Source organism: Synchiropus splendidus, chromosome 9 (assembly GCF_027744825.2).
Source record: "Synchiropus splendidus isolate RoL2022-P1 chromosome 9, RoL_Sspl_1.0, whole genome shotgun sequence".
Lineage (NCBI taxonomy): Eukaryota > Metazoa > Chordata > Actinopteri > Syngnathiformes > Callionymidae > Synchiropus > Synchiropus splendidus.
Window position 1 is genome coordinate 2,764,457 of NC_071342.1, and position 19,809 is coordinate 2,784,265.

Genomic DNA, 19,809 nt, shown 5'->3' on the forward strand with positions numbered 1-19,809 from the left:
GTGGCCGCCATCGTTAAAGCATAGTGTGAAATAGTAATCGCGACCTCTACTGTCCGTCGTCGTTAAAGCATAGTAGTAAAATCACAATGACGCTTAGCAGCAACAGTTACTCAAACACCTTCAATAGTAAAATGACACCGTCTAAAAGCACATAGCCGGAACATAGACAAACGCATTACAGATAAAACACACACACACGCACACACACATGCACGTACGCGCGCACACACACACACACACACAAGTATTTCTTTCTTTTTGTTTTGGTATCCGGGGCGATGTCCGCGGCTTGTCTGTGGTTGCTGGCTGTGCTGATGGTGTCGGCGACGGTGGCTGTGGAGGTGCGGATAGCCCAGATGCCGACGTCGAGTCTTCAGCAGGGAACGGTCCGGATAGTAGATCCAGAGGTACTGACGAAACCGGCGTCGATGTCTCCCACAAAGGCCAAGACCCAGAGGGGAGAGCTGAAACAGAATACCGACAACAACACAAATGTAAATACAATCTAGAAGCAAGACTTCGGATAGCAGTTAATATGATATTAATATAAACAGAGTGTAAATGTAGGGATCTACTAAGGATCAACATTTAAAGCGTAAAAACAAATAGTAAATCACTAGTGTATACTCTCATTAAACCACTTTACAATAAGTAAAATCACGACCTCTAGTGGACGCCGTCGTTAAACCACATTACAGTTAGTAAAATCGCGACCTCTAGTGGCCGCCGTCGTTAAAGCACATTACAATTAGTAAAATCACGACCTCTAGTGGCCGCCGTCGTTAAAGCACATTACAATTAGTAAAATCACGACCTCTAGTGGCCGCCGTCGTTAAAGCACATTACAGTTAGTAAAATCGCGACCTCTAGTGGCCGCCGTCGTTAAAGCACATTACAATTAGTAAACCCACGACCTCTAGCGGCCGCCGTCGTTAAACCACATTACAGTTAGTAAAATCACGACCTCTAGCGGCCGGCGTCGTTAAAGCACATTACAGTTTGTAAAATCACGACCTCTAGCGGCCGCCGTCGTTAAAGCACATTACAGTTAGTAAAATCACGACCTCTAGTGGCCGCCGTCGTTAAAGCATAGTGTGAAATAGTAATCTCGACCTCACGTGGCCGCCGTCGTTAAAGCATAGTGTGAAATAGTAATCGCGACCTCTAGTGTCCGTCGTCGTTAAAGCATAGTAGTAAAATCACAATGACGCTTAGCAGCAACAGTTACTCAAACACCTTCAATAGTAAAATGACACCGTCTAAAAGCACATAGCCGGAACATAGACAAACCGCATTACAGATAAAACACACACACACGCACACACACACGCACGCACGCACGTACGCGCACACACACACACACACACACACACACACAATAGCGAACATACAACCATTCAACTGATACTGAACGGTAGAGATGTGTTGAAAAAAATTGAGATTCGTATCTTACCAAACGTTGGTGTTGGTGTTGGTGTTGAAGCGACAGGTAGAAGGTGTGGCGTGCTCGTTGTCTTTGTATCTGTTTTCATGTGAAAATATAAATAAATAAATACAGCAGTGAAACGTAAACTATCACTCCAAAATGTTTTTTCCCACCTCCTATCAGCTGAGGCGTCTGGTGAGTTAAAGAATCAACGAGCGGGTGCCCTACTCCTTCGACCTCTGACTGATCGTCTGTTTTTATACGCACAGGGGTTGAATAAAACAAAAAACATAGGTAGTTAAATATAAAATACATCGACAGACTGTGGTTAAAATACTTTTTTTTATTGAACTGAATGTTTTGCTCTCACCGTTGAACAGTTGGAGCGACCCGTTCAATGAATGATCAGCATCCACAGGGTCCGGATGACTTCCCGGTCGTGTCTGATTTCCGGGTTCCGGGTGATCTTTTCATGCACACACACACACACACACACACAAGTATTTCTTTCTTTTTGTTTTGGTATCCGGGGCGATGTCCGCGGCTTGTCTGTGGTTGCTGGCTGTGCTGATGGTGTCGGCGACGGTGGCTGTGGAGGTGCGGATAGCCCAGATGCCGACGTCGAGTCTTCAGCAGGGAACGGTCCGGATAGTAGATCCAGAGGTACTGAGGAAACCGGCGTCGATTTCTCCCACAAAGGCCAAGACCCAGAGGGGAGAGCTGAAACAGAATACCGACAACAATACAAATGTAAATACAATCTAGAAGCAAGACCTCGGATAGCAGTTAATATGATATTAATATAAACAGAGTGTAAATGTAGGGATCTACTAAGGATCAACATTTAAAGCGTAAAAACAAATAGTAAATCACTAGTGTATACTGTCATTAAACCACATTACAATTAGTAAAATCACGACGTCTAGTGGCCGCCGTCGTTAAAGCACATTACAATTAGTAAAATTACGACCTCTAGTGGCCGCCGTCGTTAAAGCACATTACAATTAGTAAAATCACGACCTCTAGCGGCCGCCGTCATTAAAACACATTACAGTTAGTAAAATCACGACCTCTAGCGGCCGCTGTCGTTAAAGCACATTACAGTTAGTAAAATCACGACCTCTAGCGTCCGCCGTCGTTAAAGCACATTACAATTAGTAAAATCGCGACCTCTAGTGGCCGCGCTCATTAAAGCACATTACAGTTAGTAAAATCACGACCTCTAGTGGCCGCCGTCGTTAAAGCACATTACTGTTCGTAAAATCACGACCTCTAGTGGCCGCCGTCGTTAAAGCACATTACAATTAGTAAAATCACGACCTCTAGTGGCCGCCGTCGTTAAAGCACATTACAGTTAGTAAAATCACGACCTCTAGCGGCCGCCGTCGTTAAAGCACATTACAATTAGTAAAATCACGACCTCTAGCGGCCGCCGTCGTTAAAGCACATTACAGTTAGTAAAATCACGACCTCTAGTGGCCGCCGTCATTAAAGCACATTACAGTTAGTAAAATCACGACCTCTAGTGGCCGCCGTCGTTAAAGCACATTACAGTTAGTAAAATCACGTCCTCTAGTGGCCGCCGTCGTTAAAGCACATTACAATTAGTAAAATCACGACCTCTAGTGGCCGCCGTCGTTAAAGCACATTACAGTTAGTAAAATCACGACCTCTAGTGGCCGCCGTCGTTAAAGCACATTACAATTAGTAAAATCACGACCTCTAGCGGCCGCCGTCGTTAAAGCATAGTAGTAAAATCACAATGACGCTTAGCAGCAACAGTTACTCAAACACCTTCAATAGTAAAATGACACCGTCTGAAAGCACATAGCCGGAACATAGACAAACCGCATTACAGATAAAACACACACACACGCACACACACACACACGCACGCACGCACGTACGCACGTACGCGCACACACACACACACACACACACAATAGCGAACATACAACCATTCAACTGATACTGAACGGTAGAGATGTGTTGAAAAAAATTGAGATTCGTATCTTACCAAACGTTGGTGTTGGTGTTGGTGTTGAAGCGACAGGTAGAAGGTGTGGCGTGCTCGTTGTCTTTGTATCTGTTTTCATGTGAAAAAATAAATAAATAAATACAGCAGTAAAACGTAAACTATCACTCCAAAATGTTTTTTCCCACCTCCTATCAGGTGAGGCGTCTGGTGAGTTAAACAATCAACGAGCGGGTGCCCTACTCCTTCGACCTCTGACTGATCGTCTGTTTTCATACGCACAGGCGTTGAATAAAACAAAAAACATAGGTAGTTAAATATAAAATACATCGACAGACTGTGGTTAAAATACTTTTTTTTTATTGAACTGAATGTTTTGCTCTCACCGTTGAACAGTTGGAGCGACCCGTTCAATGAATGATCAGCATCCACAGGGTCCGGATGACTTCCCGGTCGTGTCTGATTTCCGGGTTCTGGGTGATCTTTTCATGCACACACACACACACACACACACAAGTATTTCTTTTTTTTTGTTTTGGTATCCGGGGCGATGTCCGCGGCTTGTCTGTGGTTGCTGGCTGTGCTGATGGTGTCGGCGACGGTGGCTGTGGAGGTGCGGATAGCCCAGATGCCGACGTCGAGTCTTCAGCAGGGAACGGTCCGGATAGTAGATCCAGAGGTACTGAGGAAACCGGCGTCGATGTCTCCCACAAAGGCCAAGACCCAGAGGGGAGAGCTGAAACAGAATACCGACAACAATACAAATGTAAATACAATCTAGAAGCAAGACCTCGGATAGCAGTTAATATGATATTAATATAAACAGAGTGTAAATGTAGGGATCTACTAAGGATCAACATTTAAAGCGTAAAAACAAATAGGAAATCACTAGTGTATACTCTCATTAAACCACTTTACAATAAGTAAAATCGCGACCTCTAGTGGCCGCCGTCGATAAAGCACATTACAATTAGTAAAATCGCGACCTCTAGTGGCCGCCGTCGTTAAAGCACATTACAGTTAGTAAAATCACGACCTCTAGCGGCCGCCGTCGTTAAAGCACATTGCAGTTAGTAAAATCACGACCTCTAGCGGCCGGCGTCGTTAAAGCACATTACAGTTTGTAAAATCAAGACCTCTAGCGGCCGCCGTAGTTAAAGCACATTACAATTAGTAAAATCACGACCTCTAGTGGCCGCCGTCGTTAAAGCACATTACAGTTAGTAAAATCACGACCTCTAGTGGCCGCCGTCGTTAAAGCACATTACAGTTAGTAAAATCACGACCTCTAGTGGCCGCCGTCGTTAAAGCACATTACAATTAGTAAAATCACGACCTCTAGCGGCTGCCATCGTTAAAGCACATTGCAGTTAGTAAAATCACGACCTCTAGTGGCCGCCGTCGTTAAAGCACATTACAATTAGTAAAATCACGACCTCTAGTGGCCGCCGTCGTTAAAGCACATTACAGTTAGTAAAATCACGTCCTCTAGTGGCCGCCGTCGTTAAAGCATAGTGTAAATTAGTAATCCCGACCTCTAGTGGTCGCCATCGTTAAAGCATAGTGTGAAATAGTAATCGCGACCTCTACTGTCCGTCGTCGTTAAAGCATAGTAGTAAAATCACAATGACGCTTAGCAGCAACAGTTACTCAAACACCTTCAATAGTAAAATGACACCGTCTAAAAGCACATAGCCGGAAAATAGACAAACGCATTACAGATAAAACACACACACACGCACACACACACGCACGGACGCACGTACGCGCACACACACACACACACACACAAGTATTTCTTTCTTTTTGTTTTGGTATCCGGGGCGATGTCCGCGGCTTGTCTGTGGTTGCTGGCGGTGCTGATGGTGTCGGCGACGGTGGCTGTGGAGGTGCGGATAGCCCAGATGCCGACGTCGAGTCTTCAGCAGGGAACGGTCCGGATAGTAGATCCAGAGGTACTGAGGAAACCGGCGTCGATGTCTCCCACAAAGGCCAAGACCCAGAGGGGAGAGCTGAAACAGAATACCGACAACAACACAAATGTAAATACAATCTAGAAGCAAGACCTCGGATAGCAGTTAATATGATATTAATATAAACAGAGTGTAAATGTAGGGATCTACTAAGGATCAACATTTAAAGCGTAAAAACAAATAGTAAATCACTAGTGTATACTGTCATTAAACCACATTACAATAAGTAAAATCGCGACGTCTAGTGGCCGCCGTCGTTATAGCACATTACAATTAGTAAAATCACGACCTCTAGTGGCCGCCGTCGTTAAAGCACATTACAATTAGTAAAATCACGACCTCTAGTGGCCGCCGTCGTTAAAGCACATTACAATTAGTAAAATCACGACCTCTAGTGGCCGCCGTCGTTAAAGCACATTACAATTAGTAAAATCACGACCTCTAGTGGCCGCCGTCGTTAAAGCACATTACAATTAGTAAAATCACGACCTCTAGCGGCCGCCGTCGTTAAAGCACATTGCAGTTAGTAAAATCACGACCTCTAGCGGCCGACGTCGTTAAAGCACATTACAGTTAGTAAAATCACGACCTCTAGTGGCCACCGTCGTTAAAGCACATTACAATTAGTAAAATCACGTCCTCTAGTGGCCGCCGTCGTTAAAGCACATTACAGTTAGTAAAATCACGACCTCTAGTGGCCGCCGTCGTTAAAGCATAGTGTAAAATAGTAATCCCGACCTCTAGTGGTCGCCGTCGTTAACGCACAGTGTGAAATAGTAATCGCGACCTCTAGTGTCCGTCGTCGTTAAAGCATAGTAGTAAAATCACAATGACGCTTAGCAGCAACAGTTACTCAAACACCTTCAATAGTAAAATGACACCGTCTAAAAGCACATAGCCGGAACATAGACAAACCGCATTACAGATAAAACACACACACACGCACACACGCACACACGCACGCACGCACGCACGCACGTACGCGCACACACACACACACACACACACACACACAATAGCGAACTTACAACCATTCAACTGATACTGAACGGTAGAGATGTGTTGAAAAAAATTGAGATTCGTATCTTACCAAACGTTGGTGTTGGTGTTGGTGTTGAAGCGACAGGTAGAAGGTGTGGCGTGCTCGTTGTCTTTGTATCTGTTTTCATGTGAAAAAATAAATAAATAAATACAGCAGTGAAACGTAAACTATCACTCCAAAATGTTTTTTCCCACCTCCTATCAGCTGAGGCATCTGGTGAGTTAAAGAATCAACGAGCGGGTGCCCTACTCCTTCGACCTCTGACTGATCGTCTGTTTTCATACGCACAGGCGTTGAATAAAACAAAAAACATAGGTAGTTAAATATAAAATACATCGACAGACTGTGGTTAAAATACTTTTTTTTTATTGAACTGAATGTTTTGCTCTCACCGTTGAACAGTTGGAGCGACCCGTTCAATGAATGATCAGCATTCACAGGGTCCGGATGACTTCCCGGTCGTGTCTGATTTCCGGGTTCCTGGTGATCTTTTCATGCACACACACACACACACACAAGTATTTCTTTCTTTTTGTTTTGGTATCCGGGGCGATGTCCGCGGCTTGTCTGTGGTTGCTGGCTGTGTTGATGGTGTCGGCGACGGTGGCTGCGGAGGTGCGGATAGCCCAGATGCCGACGTCGAGTCTTCAGCAGGGAACGGTCCGGATAGTAGATCCAGAGGTACTGAGGAAACCGGCGTCGATGTCTCCCACAAAGGCCAAGACCCAGAGGGGAGAGCTGAAACAGAATACCGACAACAATACAAATGTAAATACAATCTAGAAGCGAGACCTCGGATAGCAGTTAATATGATATTAATATAAACAGAGTGTAAATGTAGGGATCTACTAAGGATCAACATTTAAAGCGTAAAAACAAATAGTAAATCACTAGTGTATACTGTCATTAAACCACATTACAATTAGTAAAATCCCGACCTCTAGTGGACGCCGTCGTTTAACCACATTACAGTTAGTAAAATCACGACCTCTAGTGGACGCCGTCGTTAAAGCACATTACAGTTAGTAAAATCACGACCTCTAGTGGCCGCCGTCGTTAAAGCACATTACAATTAGTAAAATCACGACCTCTAGCGGCCGCCGTCGTTAAACCACATAACAGTTAGTAAAATCACGACGTCTAGTGGCCGCCGTCGTTAAAGCACATTACAATTAGTAAAATTACGACCTCTAGTGGCCGCCGTGGTTAAAGCACATTACAGTTAGTAAAATCACGACCTCTAGCGGCCGCCGTCGTTAAAGCACATTACAGTTAGTAAAATCACGACCTCTAGCGGCGGCTGTCGTTAAAGCACATTACAGTTAGTAAAATCACGACCTCTAGCGTCCGCCGTCGTTAAAGCACATTACAATTAGAAAAATCACGACCTCTAGTGGCCGCCGTCGTTAAAGCACATTACAGTTAGTAAAATCACGATCTCTAGTGGCCGCCGTCGTTAAAGCACATTACAGTTAGTAAAATCACGACCTCTAGTGGCCGCCGTCGTTAAAGCACATTACAATTAGTAAAATCACGACCTCTAGTGGCCGCCGTCGTTAAAGCACATTACAGTTAGTAAAATCACGCCCTCTAGTGGCCGCCGTCGTTAAAGCACATTACAATTAGTAAAATCACGACCTCTAGCGGCCGCCGTCGTTAAAGCATAATAGTAAAATCACAATGACGCTTAGCAGCAACAGTTACTCAAACACCTTCAATAGTAAAATGACACCGTCTAAAAGCACATAGCCGGAACATAGACAAACCGCATTACAGATAAAACACACACACACGCACACACACACACACGCACGCACGCACGCACGCACGCACGTACGCGCACACACACACACACACACACAATAGCGAACATACAACCATTCAACTGATACTGAACGGTAGAGATGTGTTGAAAAAAATTGAGATTCGTATCTTACCAAACGTTGGTGTTGGTGTTGGTGTTGAAGCGACAGGTAGAAGGTGTGGCGTGCTCGTTGTCTTTGTATCTGTTTTCATGTGAAAAAAAAAATAAATAAATACAGCAGTGAAACGTAAACTATCACTCCAAAATGTTTTTTCCCACCTCCTATCAGCTGAGGCGTCTGGTGAGTTAAAGAATCAACGAGCGGGTGCCCTACTCCTTCGACCTCTGACTGATCGTCTGTTTTCATACGCACAGGCGTTGAATAAAACAAAAAACATAGGTAGTTAAATATAAAATACATCGACAGACTGTGGTTAAAATACTTTTTTTTTATTGAACTGAATGTTTTGCTCTCACCGTTGAACAGTTGGAGCGACCCGTTCAATGAATGATCAGCATCCACAGGGTCCGGATGACTTCCCGGTCGTGTCTGATTTCCGGGTTCCGGGTGATCTTTTCATGCACACACACACACACACAAGTATTTCTTTCTTTTTGTTTTGGCATCCGGGGCGATGTCCGCGGCTTGTCTGTGGTTGCTGGCTGTGCTGATGGTGTCGGCGACGGTGGCTGTGGAGGTGCGGATAGCCCAGATGCCGACGTCGAGTCTTCAGCAGGGAACGGTCCGGATAGTAGATCCAGAGGTACTGAGGAAACCGGCGTCGATGTCTCCCACAAAGGCCAAGACCCAGAGGGGAGAGCTGAAACAGAACACCGACAACAACACAAATGTAAATACAATCTAGAAGCAAGACCTCGGATAGCAGTAAATATGATATTAATATAAACAGAGTGTAAATGTAGGGATCTACTAAGGATCAACATTTAAAGCGTAAAAACAAATAGTAAATCACTAGTGTATACTATCATTAAACCACTTTACAATAAGTAAAATCACGACCTCTAGTGGACGCCGTCGTTAAACCACATTACAGTTAGTAAAATCGCGACCTCTAGCGGCCGCCGTCGTTAAAGCACATTACAATTAGTAAAATCACGACCTCTAGTGGCCGCCGTCGTTAAAGCACATTACAATTAGTAAAATCACGACCTCTAGTGGCCGCCGTCGTTAAAGCACATTACAATTAGTAAAATCACGACCTCTAGTGGCCGCCGTCGTTAAAGCACATTGCAGTTAGTAAAATCACGACCTCTAGTGGCCGCCGTCGTTAAAGCACATTACAATTAGTAAAATCACGACCTCTAGTGGCCGCCGTCGTTAAAGCACATTACAGTTAGTAAAATCACGACCTCTAGCGGCCGCCGTCGTTAAAGCACATTACAATTAGTAAAATCACGACCTCTAGCGGCCGCCGTCGTTAAAGCACATTGCAGTTAGTAAAATCACGACCTCTAGCGGCCGGCGTCGTTAAAGCACATTACAGTTAGTAAAATCACGACCTCTAGCGGCCGCTGTCGTTAAAGCACATTACAATTAGTAAAATCACGACCTCTAGTGGCCGCCGTCGTTAAAGCACATTACAGTTAGTAAAATCACGACCTCTAGTGTCCGTCGTCGTTAAAGCATAGTAGTAAAATAACAATGACGCTTAGCAGCAACAGTTACTCAAACACCTTCAATAGTAAAATGACACCGTCTAAAAGCACATAGCCGGAACATAGACAAACCGCATTACAGATAAAACACACACACACGCACACACACACGCACGCACGCACGTACGCGCACACACACACACACACACACACACGCACACACACAATAGCGAACATACAACCATTCAACTGATACTGAACGGTAGAGATGTGTTGAAAAAAATTGAGATTCGTATCTTACCAAACGTTGGTGTTGGTGTTGGTGTTGAAGCGACAGGTAGAAGGTGTGGCGTGCTCGTTGTCTTTGTATCTGTTTTCATGTGAAAAAATAAATAAATAAATACAGCAGTGAAACGTAAACTATCACTCCAAAATGTTTTTTCCCACCTCCTATCAGCTGAGGCATCTGGTGAGTTAAAGAATCAACGAGCGGGTGCCCTACTCCTTCGACCTATGACTGATCGTCTGTTTTCATACGCACAGGCGTTGAATAAAACAAAAAACATAGGTAGTTAAATATAAAATACATCGACAGACTGTGGTTAAAATACTTTTTTTTTATTGAACTGAATGTTTTGCTCTCACCGTTGAACAGTTGGAGCGACCCGTTCAATGAATGATCAGCATCCACAGGGTCCGGATGACTTCCCGGTCGTGTCTGATTTCCGGGTTCCGGGTGATCTTTTCATGCACACACACACACACACACACACAAGTATTTCTTTCTTTTTGTTTTGGTATCCGGGGCGATGTCCGCGGCTTGTCTGTGGTTGCTGGCTGTGCTGATGGTGTCGGCGACGGTGGCTGTGGAGGTGCGGATAGCCCAGATGCCGACGTCGAGTCTTCAGCAGGGAACGGTCCGGATAGTAGATCCAGAGGTACTGAGGAAACCGGCGTCGATGTCTCCCACAAAGGCCAAGACCCAGAGGGGAGAGCTGAAACAGAATACCGACAACAATACAAATGTAAATACAATCTAGAAGCAAGACCTCGGATAGCAGTTAATATGATATTAATATAAACAGAGTGTAAATGTAGGGATCTACTAAGGATCAACATTTAAAGCGTAAAAACAAATAGTAAATCACTAGTGTATACTGTCATTAAACCACATTACAATTAGTAAAATCACGACCTCTAGTGGACGCCGTCGTTTAACCACATTACAGTTAGTAAAATCACGACCTCTAGTGGCCGCCGTCGTTAAAGCACATTACAATTAGTAAAATCACGACCTCTAGCGGCCGCCGTCGTTAAACCACATAACAGTTAGTAAAATCACGACCTCTAGTGGCCGCCGTCGTTAAAGCACATTACAAGTAGTAAAATTACGACCTCTAGTGGCCGACGTCGTTAAATCACATTACAGTTAGTAAAATCACGACCTCTAGTGGCCGCCGTCGTTAAAGCACATTACAATTAGTAAAATCACGACCTCTAGTGGCCGCCGTCGTTAAAGCACATTACAGTTAGTAAAATCACGCCCTCTAATGGCCGCCGTCGTTAAAGCACATTACAATTAGTAAAATCACGACCTCTAGCGGCCGCCGTCGTTAAAGCATAATAGTAAAATCACAATGACGCTTAGCAGCAACAGTTACTCAAACACCTTCAATAGTAAAATGACACCGTCTAAAAGCACATAGCCGGAACATAGACAAACCGCATTACAGATAAAACACACACACACGCACACACGCACGCACGCACGCACGTACGCGCACACACACACACACACACACACAATAGCGAACTTACAACCATTCAACTGATACTGAACGGTAGAGATGTGTTGAAAAAAATTGAGATTCGTATCTTACCAAACGTTGGTGTTGGTGTTGGTGTTGAAGCGACAGGTAGAAGGTGTGGCGTGCTCGTTGTCTTTGTATCTGTTTTCATGTGAAAAAATAAATAAATAAATACAGCAGTGAAACGTAAACTATCACTCCAAAATGTTTTTTCCCACCTCCTATCAGCTGAGGCATCTGGTGAGTTAAAGAATCAACGAGCGGGTGCCCTACTCCTTCGACCTCTGACTGATCGTCTGTTTTCATACGCACAGGCGTTGAATAAAACAAAAAACATAGGTAGTTAAATATAAAATACATCGACAGACTGTGGTTAAAATACTTTTTTTTTATTGAACTGAATGTTTTGCTCTCACCGTTGAACAGTTGGAGCGACCCGTTCAATGAATGATCAGCATTCACAGGGTCCGGATGACTTCCCGGTCGTGTCTGATTTCCGGGTTCCGGGTGATCTTTTCATGCACACACACACACACACACAAGTATTTCTTTCTTTTTGTTTTGGTATCCGGGGCGATGTCCGCGGCTTGTCTGTGGTTGCTGGCTGTGCTGATGGTGTCGGCGACGGTGGCTGTGGAGGTGCGGATAGCCCAGATGCCGACGTCGAGTCTTCAGCAGGGAACGGTCCGGATAGTAGATCCAGAGGTACTGAGGAAACCGGCGTCGATGTCTCCCACAAAGGCCAAGACCCAGAGGGGAGAGCTGAAACAGAATACCGACTACAATACAAATGTAAATACAATCTAGAAGCGAGACCTCGGATAGCAGTTAATATGATATTAATATAAACAGAGTGTAAATGTAGGGATCTACTGAGGATCAACATTTAAAGCGTAAAAACAAATAGTAAATCACTAGTGTATAGTGTCATTAAACCACATTACAATTAGTAAAATCACGACCTCTAGTGGACGCCGTCGTTTAACCACATTACAGTTAGTAAAATCACGACTTCTAGTGGACGCCGTCGTTAAAGCACATTACAGTTAGTAAAATCACGACCTCTAGTGGCCGCCGTCGTTAAAGCACATTACAATTAGTAAAATCACGACCTCTAGCGGCCGCCGTCGTTAAACCACATAACAGTTAGTAAAATCACGACCTCTAGTGGCCGCCGTCGTTAAAGCACATTACAATTAGTAAAATTACGACCTCTAGTGGCCGCCGTCGTTAAAGCACATTACAGTTAGTAAAATCACGACCTCTAGTGGGCGCCGTCGTTAAAGCACATTACAGTTAGTAAAATCACGACCTCTAGTGGCCGCCGTCGTTAAAGCACATTACAGTTAGTAAAATCACGACCTCTAGTGGCCGCCGTCATTAATGCACATTACAGTTAGTAAAATCACGACCTCTAGTGGCCGCCGTCATTAATGCACATTACAGTTAGTAAAATCACCACCTCTAGTGGCCGCCGTCGTTAAAGCACATTACAGTTAGTAAAATCACTACCTCTAGTGGCCGCCGTCGTTAAAGCACATTACAATTAGTAAAATCACGACCTCTAGTGGCCGCCGTCGTAAAAGCACATTACAGTTAGTAAAATCACGCCCTCTAGTGGCCGCCGTCGTTAAAGCACATTACAATTAGTAAAATCACGACCTCTAGTGACCGCCGTCGTTAAAGCACATTACAATAAGTAAAATCACGACCTCTAGCGGCCGCCGTCGTTAAAGCACATTACAATTAGTAAAATCACGACCTCTAGTGACCGCCGTCGTTAAAGCACATTACAGTTAGTAAAATCACGACCTCTAGTGGCCGCCGTCATTAATGCACATTACAGTTAGTAAAATCACGACCTCTAGTGGCCGCCGTCGTTAAAGCACATTACAGTTAGTAAAATCACGACCTCTAGCGGCCGCCGTCGTTAAAGCACATTACAATTAGTAAAATCACGACCTCTAGTGGCCGCCGTCGTTAAAGCACATTACAGTTAGTAAAATCACGCCCTCTAGTGGCCGCCGTCGTTAAAGCACATTACAATTAGTAAAATCACGACGTCTAGCGGCCGCCGTCGTTAAAGCATAATAGTAAAATCACAATGACGCTTAGCAGCAACAGTTACTCAAACACCTTCAATAGTAAAATGACACCGTCTAAAAGCACATAGCCGGAACATAGACAAACCGCATTACAGATAAAACACACACACACGCACGCACACACACACGCACGCACGCACGCACGCACGTACACACACACACACACACACACACACAATAGCGAACATACAACCATTCAACTGATACTGAACGGTAGAGATGTGTTGAAAAAAATTGAGATTCGTATCTTACCAAACGTTGGTGTTGGTGTTGGTGTTGAAGCGACAGGTAGAAGGTGTGGCGTGCTTGTTGTCTTTGTATCTGTTTTCATGTGAAAAAATAAATAAATAAATACAGCAGTGAAACGTAAACTATCACTCGAAAATGTTTTTTCCCACCTCCTATCAGCTGAGGCATCTGGTGAGTTAAAGAATCAACGAGCGGGTGCCCTACTCCTTCGACCTCTGACTGATCGTCTGTTTTCATACGCACAGGCGTTGAATAAAACAAAAAACATAGGTAGTTAAATATAAAATACATCGACAGACTGTGGTTAAAATACTTTTTTTTTATTGAACTGAATGTTTTGCTCTCACCGTTGAACAGTTGGAGCGACCCGTTCAATGAATGATCAGCATTCACAGGGTCCGGATGACTTCCCGGTCGTGTCTGATTTCCGGGTTCCGGGTGATCTTTTCATGCACACACACACACACACACAAGTATTTCTTTATTTTTGTTTTGGTATCCGGGGCGATGTCCGCGGCTTGTCTGTGGTTGCTGGCTGTGCTGATGGTGTCGGCGACGGTGGCTGTGGAGGTGCGGATAGCCCAGATGCCGACGTTGAGTCTTCAGCAGGGAACGGTCCGGATAGTAGATCCAGAGGTACTGAGGAAACCGGCGTCGATGTCTCCCACAAAGGCCAAGACCCAGAGGGGAGAGCTGAAACAGAATACCGACAACAATACAAATGTAAATACAATCTAGAAGCGAGACCTCGGATAGCAGTTAATATGATATTAATATAAACAGAGTGTAAATGTAGGGATCTACTAAGGATCAACATTTAAAGCGTAAAAACAAATAGTAAATCACTAGTGTATACTGTCATTAAACCACATTACAGTTAGTAAAATCACGACCTCTAGTGGCCGCCGTCGTTAAAGCACATTACAGTTAGTAAAATCACGACCTCTAGCGGCCGCCGTCGTTAAAGCACATTACAGTTAGTAAAATCACGACCTCTAGTGGCCGCTGTCGTTAAAGCACATTACAATTAGTAAAATCCCGACCTCTAGTGGCCGCCGTCGTAAAAGCACATTACAGTTAGTAAAATCACGACCTCTAGCGGCCGCCGTCGTTAAAGCACATTACAATTAGTAAAATCACGACCTCTAGCGGCGGCCGTCGTTAAAGCACATTGCAGTTAGTAAAATCACGACCTCTAGCGGCCGGCGTCGTTAAAGCACATTACAGTTAGTAAAATCACGACCTCTAGCGGCCGCCGTCGTTAAAGCACATTACAATTAGTAAAATCACGACCTCTAGTTGCCGCCGTCGTTAAAGCACATTACAGTTAGTAAAATCACGACCTCTAGTGTCCGTCGTCGTTAAAGCATAGTAGTAAAATCACAATGACGCTTAGCAGCAACAGTTACTCAAACACCTTCAATAGTAAAATGACACCGTCTAAAAGCACATAGCCGGAACATAGACAAACCGCATTACAGATAAAACACACACACACGCACACACACACGCACGCACGCACGTACGCGCACACACACACACACACACACACACACACACACACACACAATAGCGAACATACAACCATTCAACTGATACTGAACGGTAGAGATGTGTTGAAAAAAATTGAGATTCGTATCTTACCAAACGTTGGTGTTGGTGTTGGTGTTGAAGCGACAGGTAGAAGGTGTGGCGTGCTCGTTGTCGTTGTATCTGTTTTCATGTGAAAAAATAAATAAATAAATACAGCAGTGTAACGTAAACTATCACTCCAAAATGTTTTTTCCCACCTCCTATCAGCTGAGGCATCTGGTGAGTTAAAGAATCAACGAGCGGGTGCCCTACTCCTTCGACCTCTGACTGATCGTCTGTTTTCATACGCACAGGCGTTGAATAAAACAAAAAACATAGGTAGTTAAATATAAAATACATCGACAGACTGTGGTTAAAATACTTTTTTTTTATTGAACTGAATGTTTTGCTCTCACCGTTGAACAGTTGGAGCGACCCGTTCAATGAATGATCAGCATCCACAGGGTCCGGATGACTTCCCGGTCGTGTCTGATTTCCGGGTTCCGGGTGATCTTTTCATGCACACACACACACACACACACAAGTATTTCTTTCTTTTTGTTTTGGTATCCGGGGCGATGTCCGCGGCGTGTCTGTGGTTGCTGGCTGTGCTGATGGTGTCGGCGACGGTGGCTGTGGAGGTGCGGATAGCCCAGATGCCGACGTCGAGTCTTCAGCAGGGAACGGTCCGGATAGTAGATCCAGAGGTACTGAGGAAACCGGCGTCGATGTCTCCCACAAAGGCCAAGACCCAGAGGGGAGAGCTGAAACAGAATACCGACAACAATACAAATGTAAATACAATCTAGAAGCAAGACCTCGGATAGCAGTTAATATGATATTAATATAAACAGAGTGTAAATGTAGGGATCTACTAAGGATCAACATTTAAAGCGTAAAAACAAATAGTAAATCACTAGTGTATACTGTCATTAAACCACATTACAATTAGTAAAATCACGACCTCTAGTGGACGCCGTCGTTTAACCACATTACAGTTAGTAAAATCACGACCTCTAGTGGACGCCGTCGTTAAAGCACATTACAGTTAGTAAAATCACGACCTCTAGTGGCCGCCGTCGTTAAAGCACATTACAGTTAGTAAAATCACGACCTCTAGCGGCCGCCGTCGTTAAAGCACATTACTTACAGTTAGTAAAATCACGACCTCTAGCGGCCGCTGTCGTTAAAGCACATTGCAGTTAGTAAAATCACGACCTCTAGCGTCCGCCGTCGTTAAAGCACATTACAATTAGTAAAATTACGGCCTCTAGTGGCCGCCCTCATTAAAGCACATTACAGTTAGTAAAATCACGACCTCTAGTGGCCGCCGTCGTTAAAGCACATTACAGTTAGTAAAATCACGACCTCTATTGGCCGCCGTCGTTAAAGCACATTACAATTAGTAAAATCACGACCTATAGTGGCCGCCGTCGTTAAAGCACATTACAGTTAGTAAAATCACGACCTCTAGTGGCCGCCGTCGTTAAAGCACATTACAATTAGTAAAATCACGACCTCTAGCGGCCGCTGTCGTTAAAGCATAGTTGTAAAATCACAATGACGCTTAGCAGCAACAGTTACTCAAACACCTTCAATAGTAAAATGACACCGTCTAAAAGCACATAGCCGGAACATAGACAAACCGCATTACAGATAAAACACACACACACGCACACACACACACACGCACGCACGCACGTACGCACGTACGCGCACACACACACACACACACACAATAGCGAACATACAACCATTCAACTGAGAGATGTGTTGAAAAAATTTGAGATTCGTATCTTACCAAACGTTGGTGTTGGTGTTGGTGTTGAAGCGACAGGTAGAAGGTGTGGCGTGCTCGTTGTCTTTGTATCTGTTTTCATGTGAAAAAATAAATAAATAAATACAGCAGTGAAACGTAAACTATCACTCCAAAATGTTTTTTCCCACCTCCTATCAGCTGAGGCATCTGGTGAGTTAAAGAATCAACGAGCGGGTGCCCTACTCCTTCGACCTCTGACTGATCGTCTGTTTTCATACGCACAGGTGTTGAATAAAACAAAAAACATAGGTAGTTAAATATAAAATACATCGACAGACTGTGGTTAAAATACTTTTTTTTTTATTGAACTGAATGTTTTGCTCTCACCGTTGAACAGTTGGAGCGACCCGTTCAATGAATGATCAGCATCCACAGGGTCCGGATGACTTCCCGGTCGTGTCTGATTTCCGGGTTCCGGGTGATCTTTTCATGCACACACACACACACACACACACACACAAGTATTTCTTTCTTTTTGTTTTGGTATCCGGGGCGATGTCCGCGGCTTGTCTGTGGTTGCTGGCTGTGCTGATGGTGTCGGCGACGGTGGCTGTGGAGGTGCGGATAGCCCAGATGCCGACGTCGAGTCTTCAGCAGGGAACGGTCCGGATAGTAGATCCAGAGGTACTGAGGAAACCGGCGTCGATGTCTCCCACAAAGGCCAAGACCCAGAGGGGAGAGCTGAAACAGAACACCGACAACAACACAAATGTAAATACAATCTAGAAGCAAGACCTCGGATAGCAGTTAATATGATATTAATATAAACAGAGTGTAAATGTAGGGATCTACTTAGGATCAACATTTAAAGCGTAAAAACAAATAGTAAATCACTAGTGTATACTGTCATTAAACCACATTATAATTCGTAAAATCACGACCTCTAGTGGACGCCGTCGTTTAACCACATTACAGTTAGTAAAATCACGACATCTAGTGGACGCCGTCGTTAAAGCACATTACAGTTAGTAAAATCACGACCTCTAGTGGCCGCCGTCGTTAAAGCACATTACAATTAGTAAAATCACGACCTCTAGCGGCCGCCGTGGTTAAAGCACATTGCAGTTAGTAAAATCACGACCTCTAGCGGCCGGCGTCGTTAAAGCACATTACAGTTAGTAAAATCACGACCTCTAGCGGCCGCCGTCGTTAAAGCACATTACAGTTAGTAAAATCACGACCTCTAGTGGCCGCCGTCGTTAAAGCATAGTGTAAAATAGTAATCCCGACCTCTAGTGGTCGCCATCGTTAAAGCATAGTGTGAAATAGTAATCTCGACCTCACGTGGCCGCCGTCGTTAAAGCATAGTGTGAAATAGTAATCGCGACCTCTAGTGTCCGTCGTCGTTAAAGCATAGTAGTAAAATCACAATGACGCTTAGCAGCAACAGTTACTCAAACACCTTCAATAGTAAAATGACACCGTCTAAAAGCACACAGCCGGAACATAGACAAACCGCATTACAGATAAAACACACACACACGCACGCACGCACGCACGTACGCGCACACACACACACACACAATAGCGAACATACAACCATTCAACTGATACTGAACGGTAGAGATGTGTTGAAAAAAATTGAGATTCGTATCTTCCCAAACGTTGGTGTTGGTGTTGGTGTTGAAGCGACAGGTAGAAGGTGTGGCGTGCTCGTTGTCTTTGTATCTGTTTTCATGTGAAAAAATAAATAAATAAATACAGCAGTGAAACGTAAACTATCACTCCAAAATGTTTTTTCCCACCTCCTATCAGCTGAGGCGTCTGGTGAGTTAAAGAATCAACGAGCGGGTGCCCTACTCCTTCGACCTCTGACTGATCGTCTGTTTTCATACGCACAGGCGTTGAATAAAACAAAAAACATAGGTAGTTAAATATAAAATACATCGACAGACTGTGGTTAAAATACTTTTTTTTTATTGAACTGAATGTTTTGCTCTCACCGTTGAACAGTTGGAGCGACCCGTTCAATGAATGATCAGCATCCACAGGGTCCGGATGACTTCCCGGTCGTGTCTGATTTCCGGGTTCCGGGTGACCTTTTCATGCACACACACACACACACACACACACACACACACACACACACACACACACACACACACACACACACACGCACGCATGTATATACACTTAATAAATACCGCTATTCTTTACCTTGTTATCGTAATTATGATTAGAATCGCTGTCTCCTTCTCACCAATGACTCGCGCCGGTCCTGTCTTCCGTGCCGAATTAACCGTCGCTTACGGCTCAGAGAGCGTTGGTTACTCCCCTTCGATCGATTTCCTGTACTCGGCCCCGGACGAACTCGTCCTCGCTGTCGATTATTATAATAAACGGCGTGTTCTGAGCCTCGGTGCCGCTGACTTGAAGACTCGCTCTCAGATTCACAGCCGACAGATCCGCACGGGCATCT

At 44.5% G+C, this 19,809-nt stretch overlaps 2 long non-coding RNA genes across 2 annotated transcripts; both read right to left on the reverse strand.

The window, feature by feature from the left end:
• Nucleotides 1-278: 278 nt before the first annotated feature.
• On the reverse strand, nt 279-1,684 carry LOC128765367 (uncharacterized). The gene is made up of 3 exons (XR_008415860.1): nt 1,600-1,684; nt 1,454-1,522; nt 279-464 (listed from the first exon to the last, which is right to left on the reverse strand). It is a non-coding gene; the product is annotated as an uncharacterized LOC128765367 (long non-coding RNA).
• A 5,385-nt stretch (nt 1,685-7,069) lies between these two features.
• LOC128765383 (uncharacterized) lies at nt 7,070-8,630 on the reverse strand. Its single transcript, XR_008415867.1, has 3 exons — nt 8,500-8,630; nt 8,354-8,422; nt 7,070-7,154 (listed from the first exon to the last, which is right to left on the reverse strand). It is a non-coding gene; the product is annotated as an uncharacterized LOC128765383 (long non-coding RNA).
• Between the last annotated feature and the right edge of the window lie 11,179 nt (nt 8,631-19,809).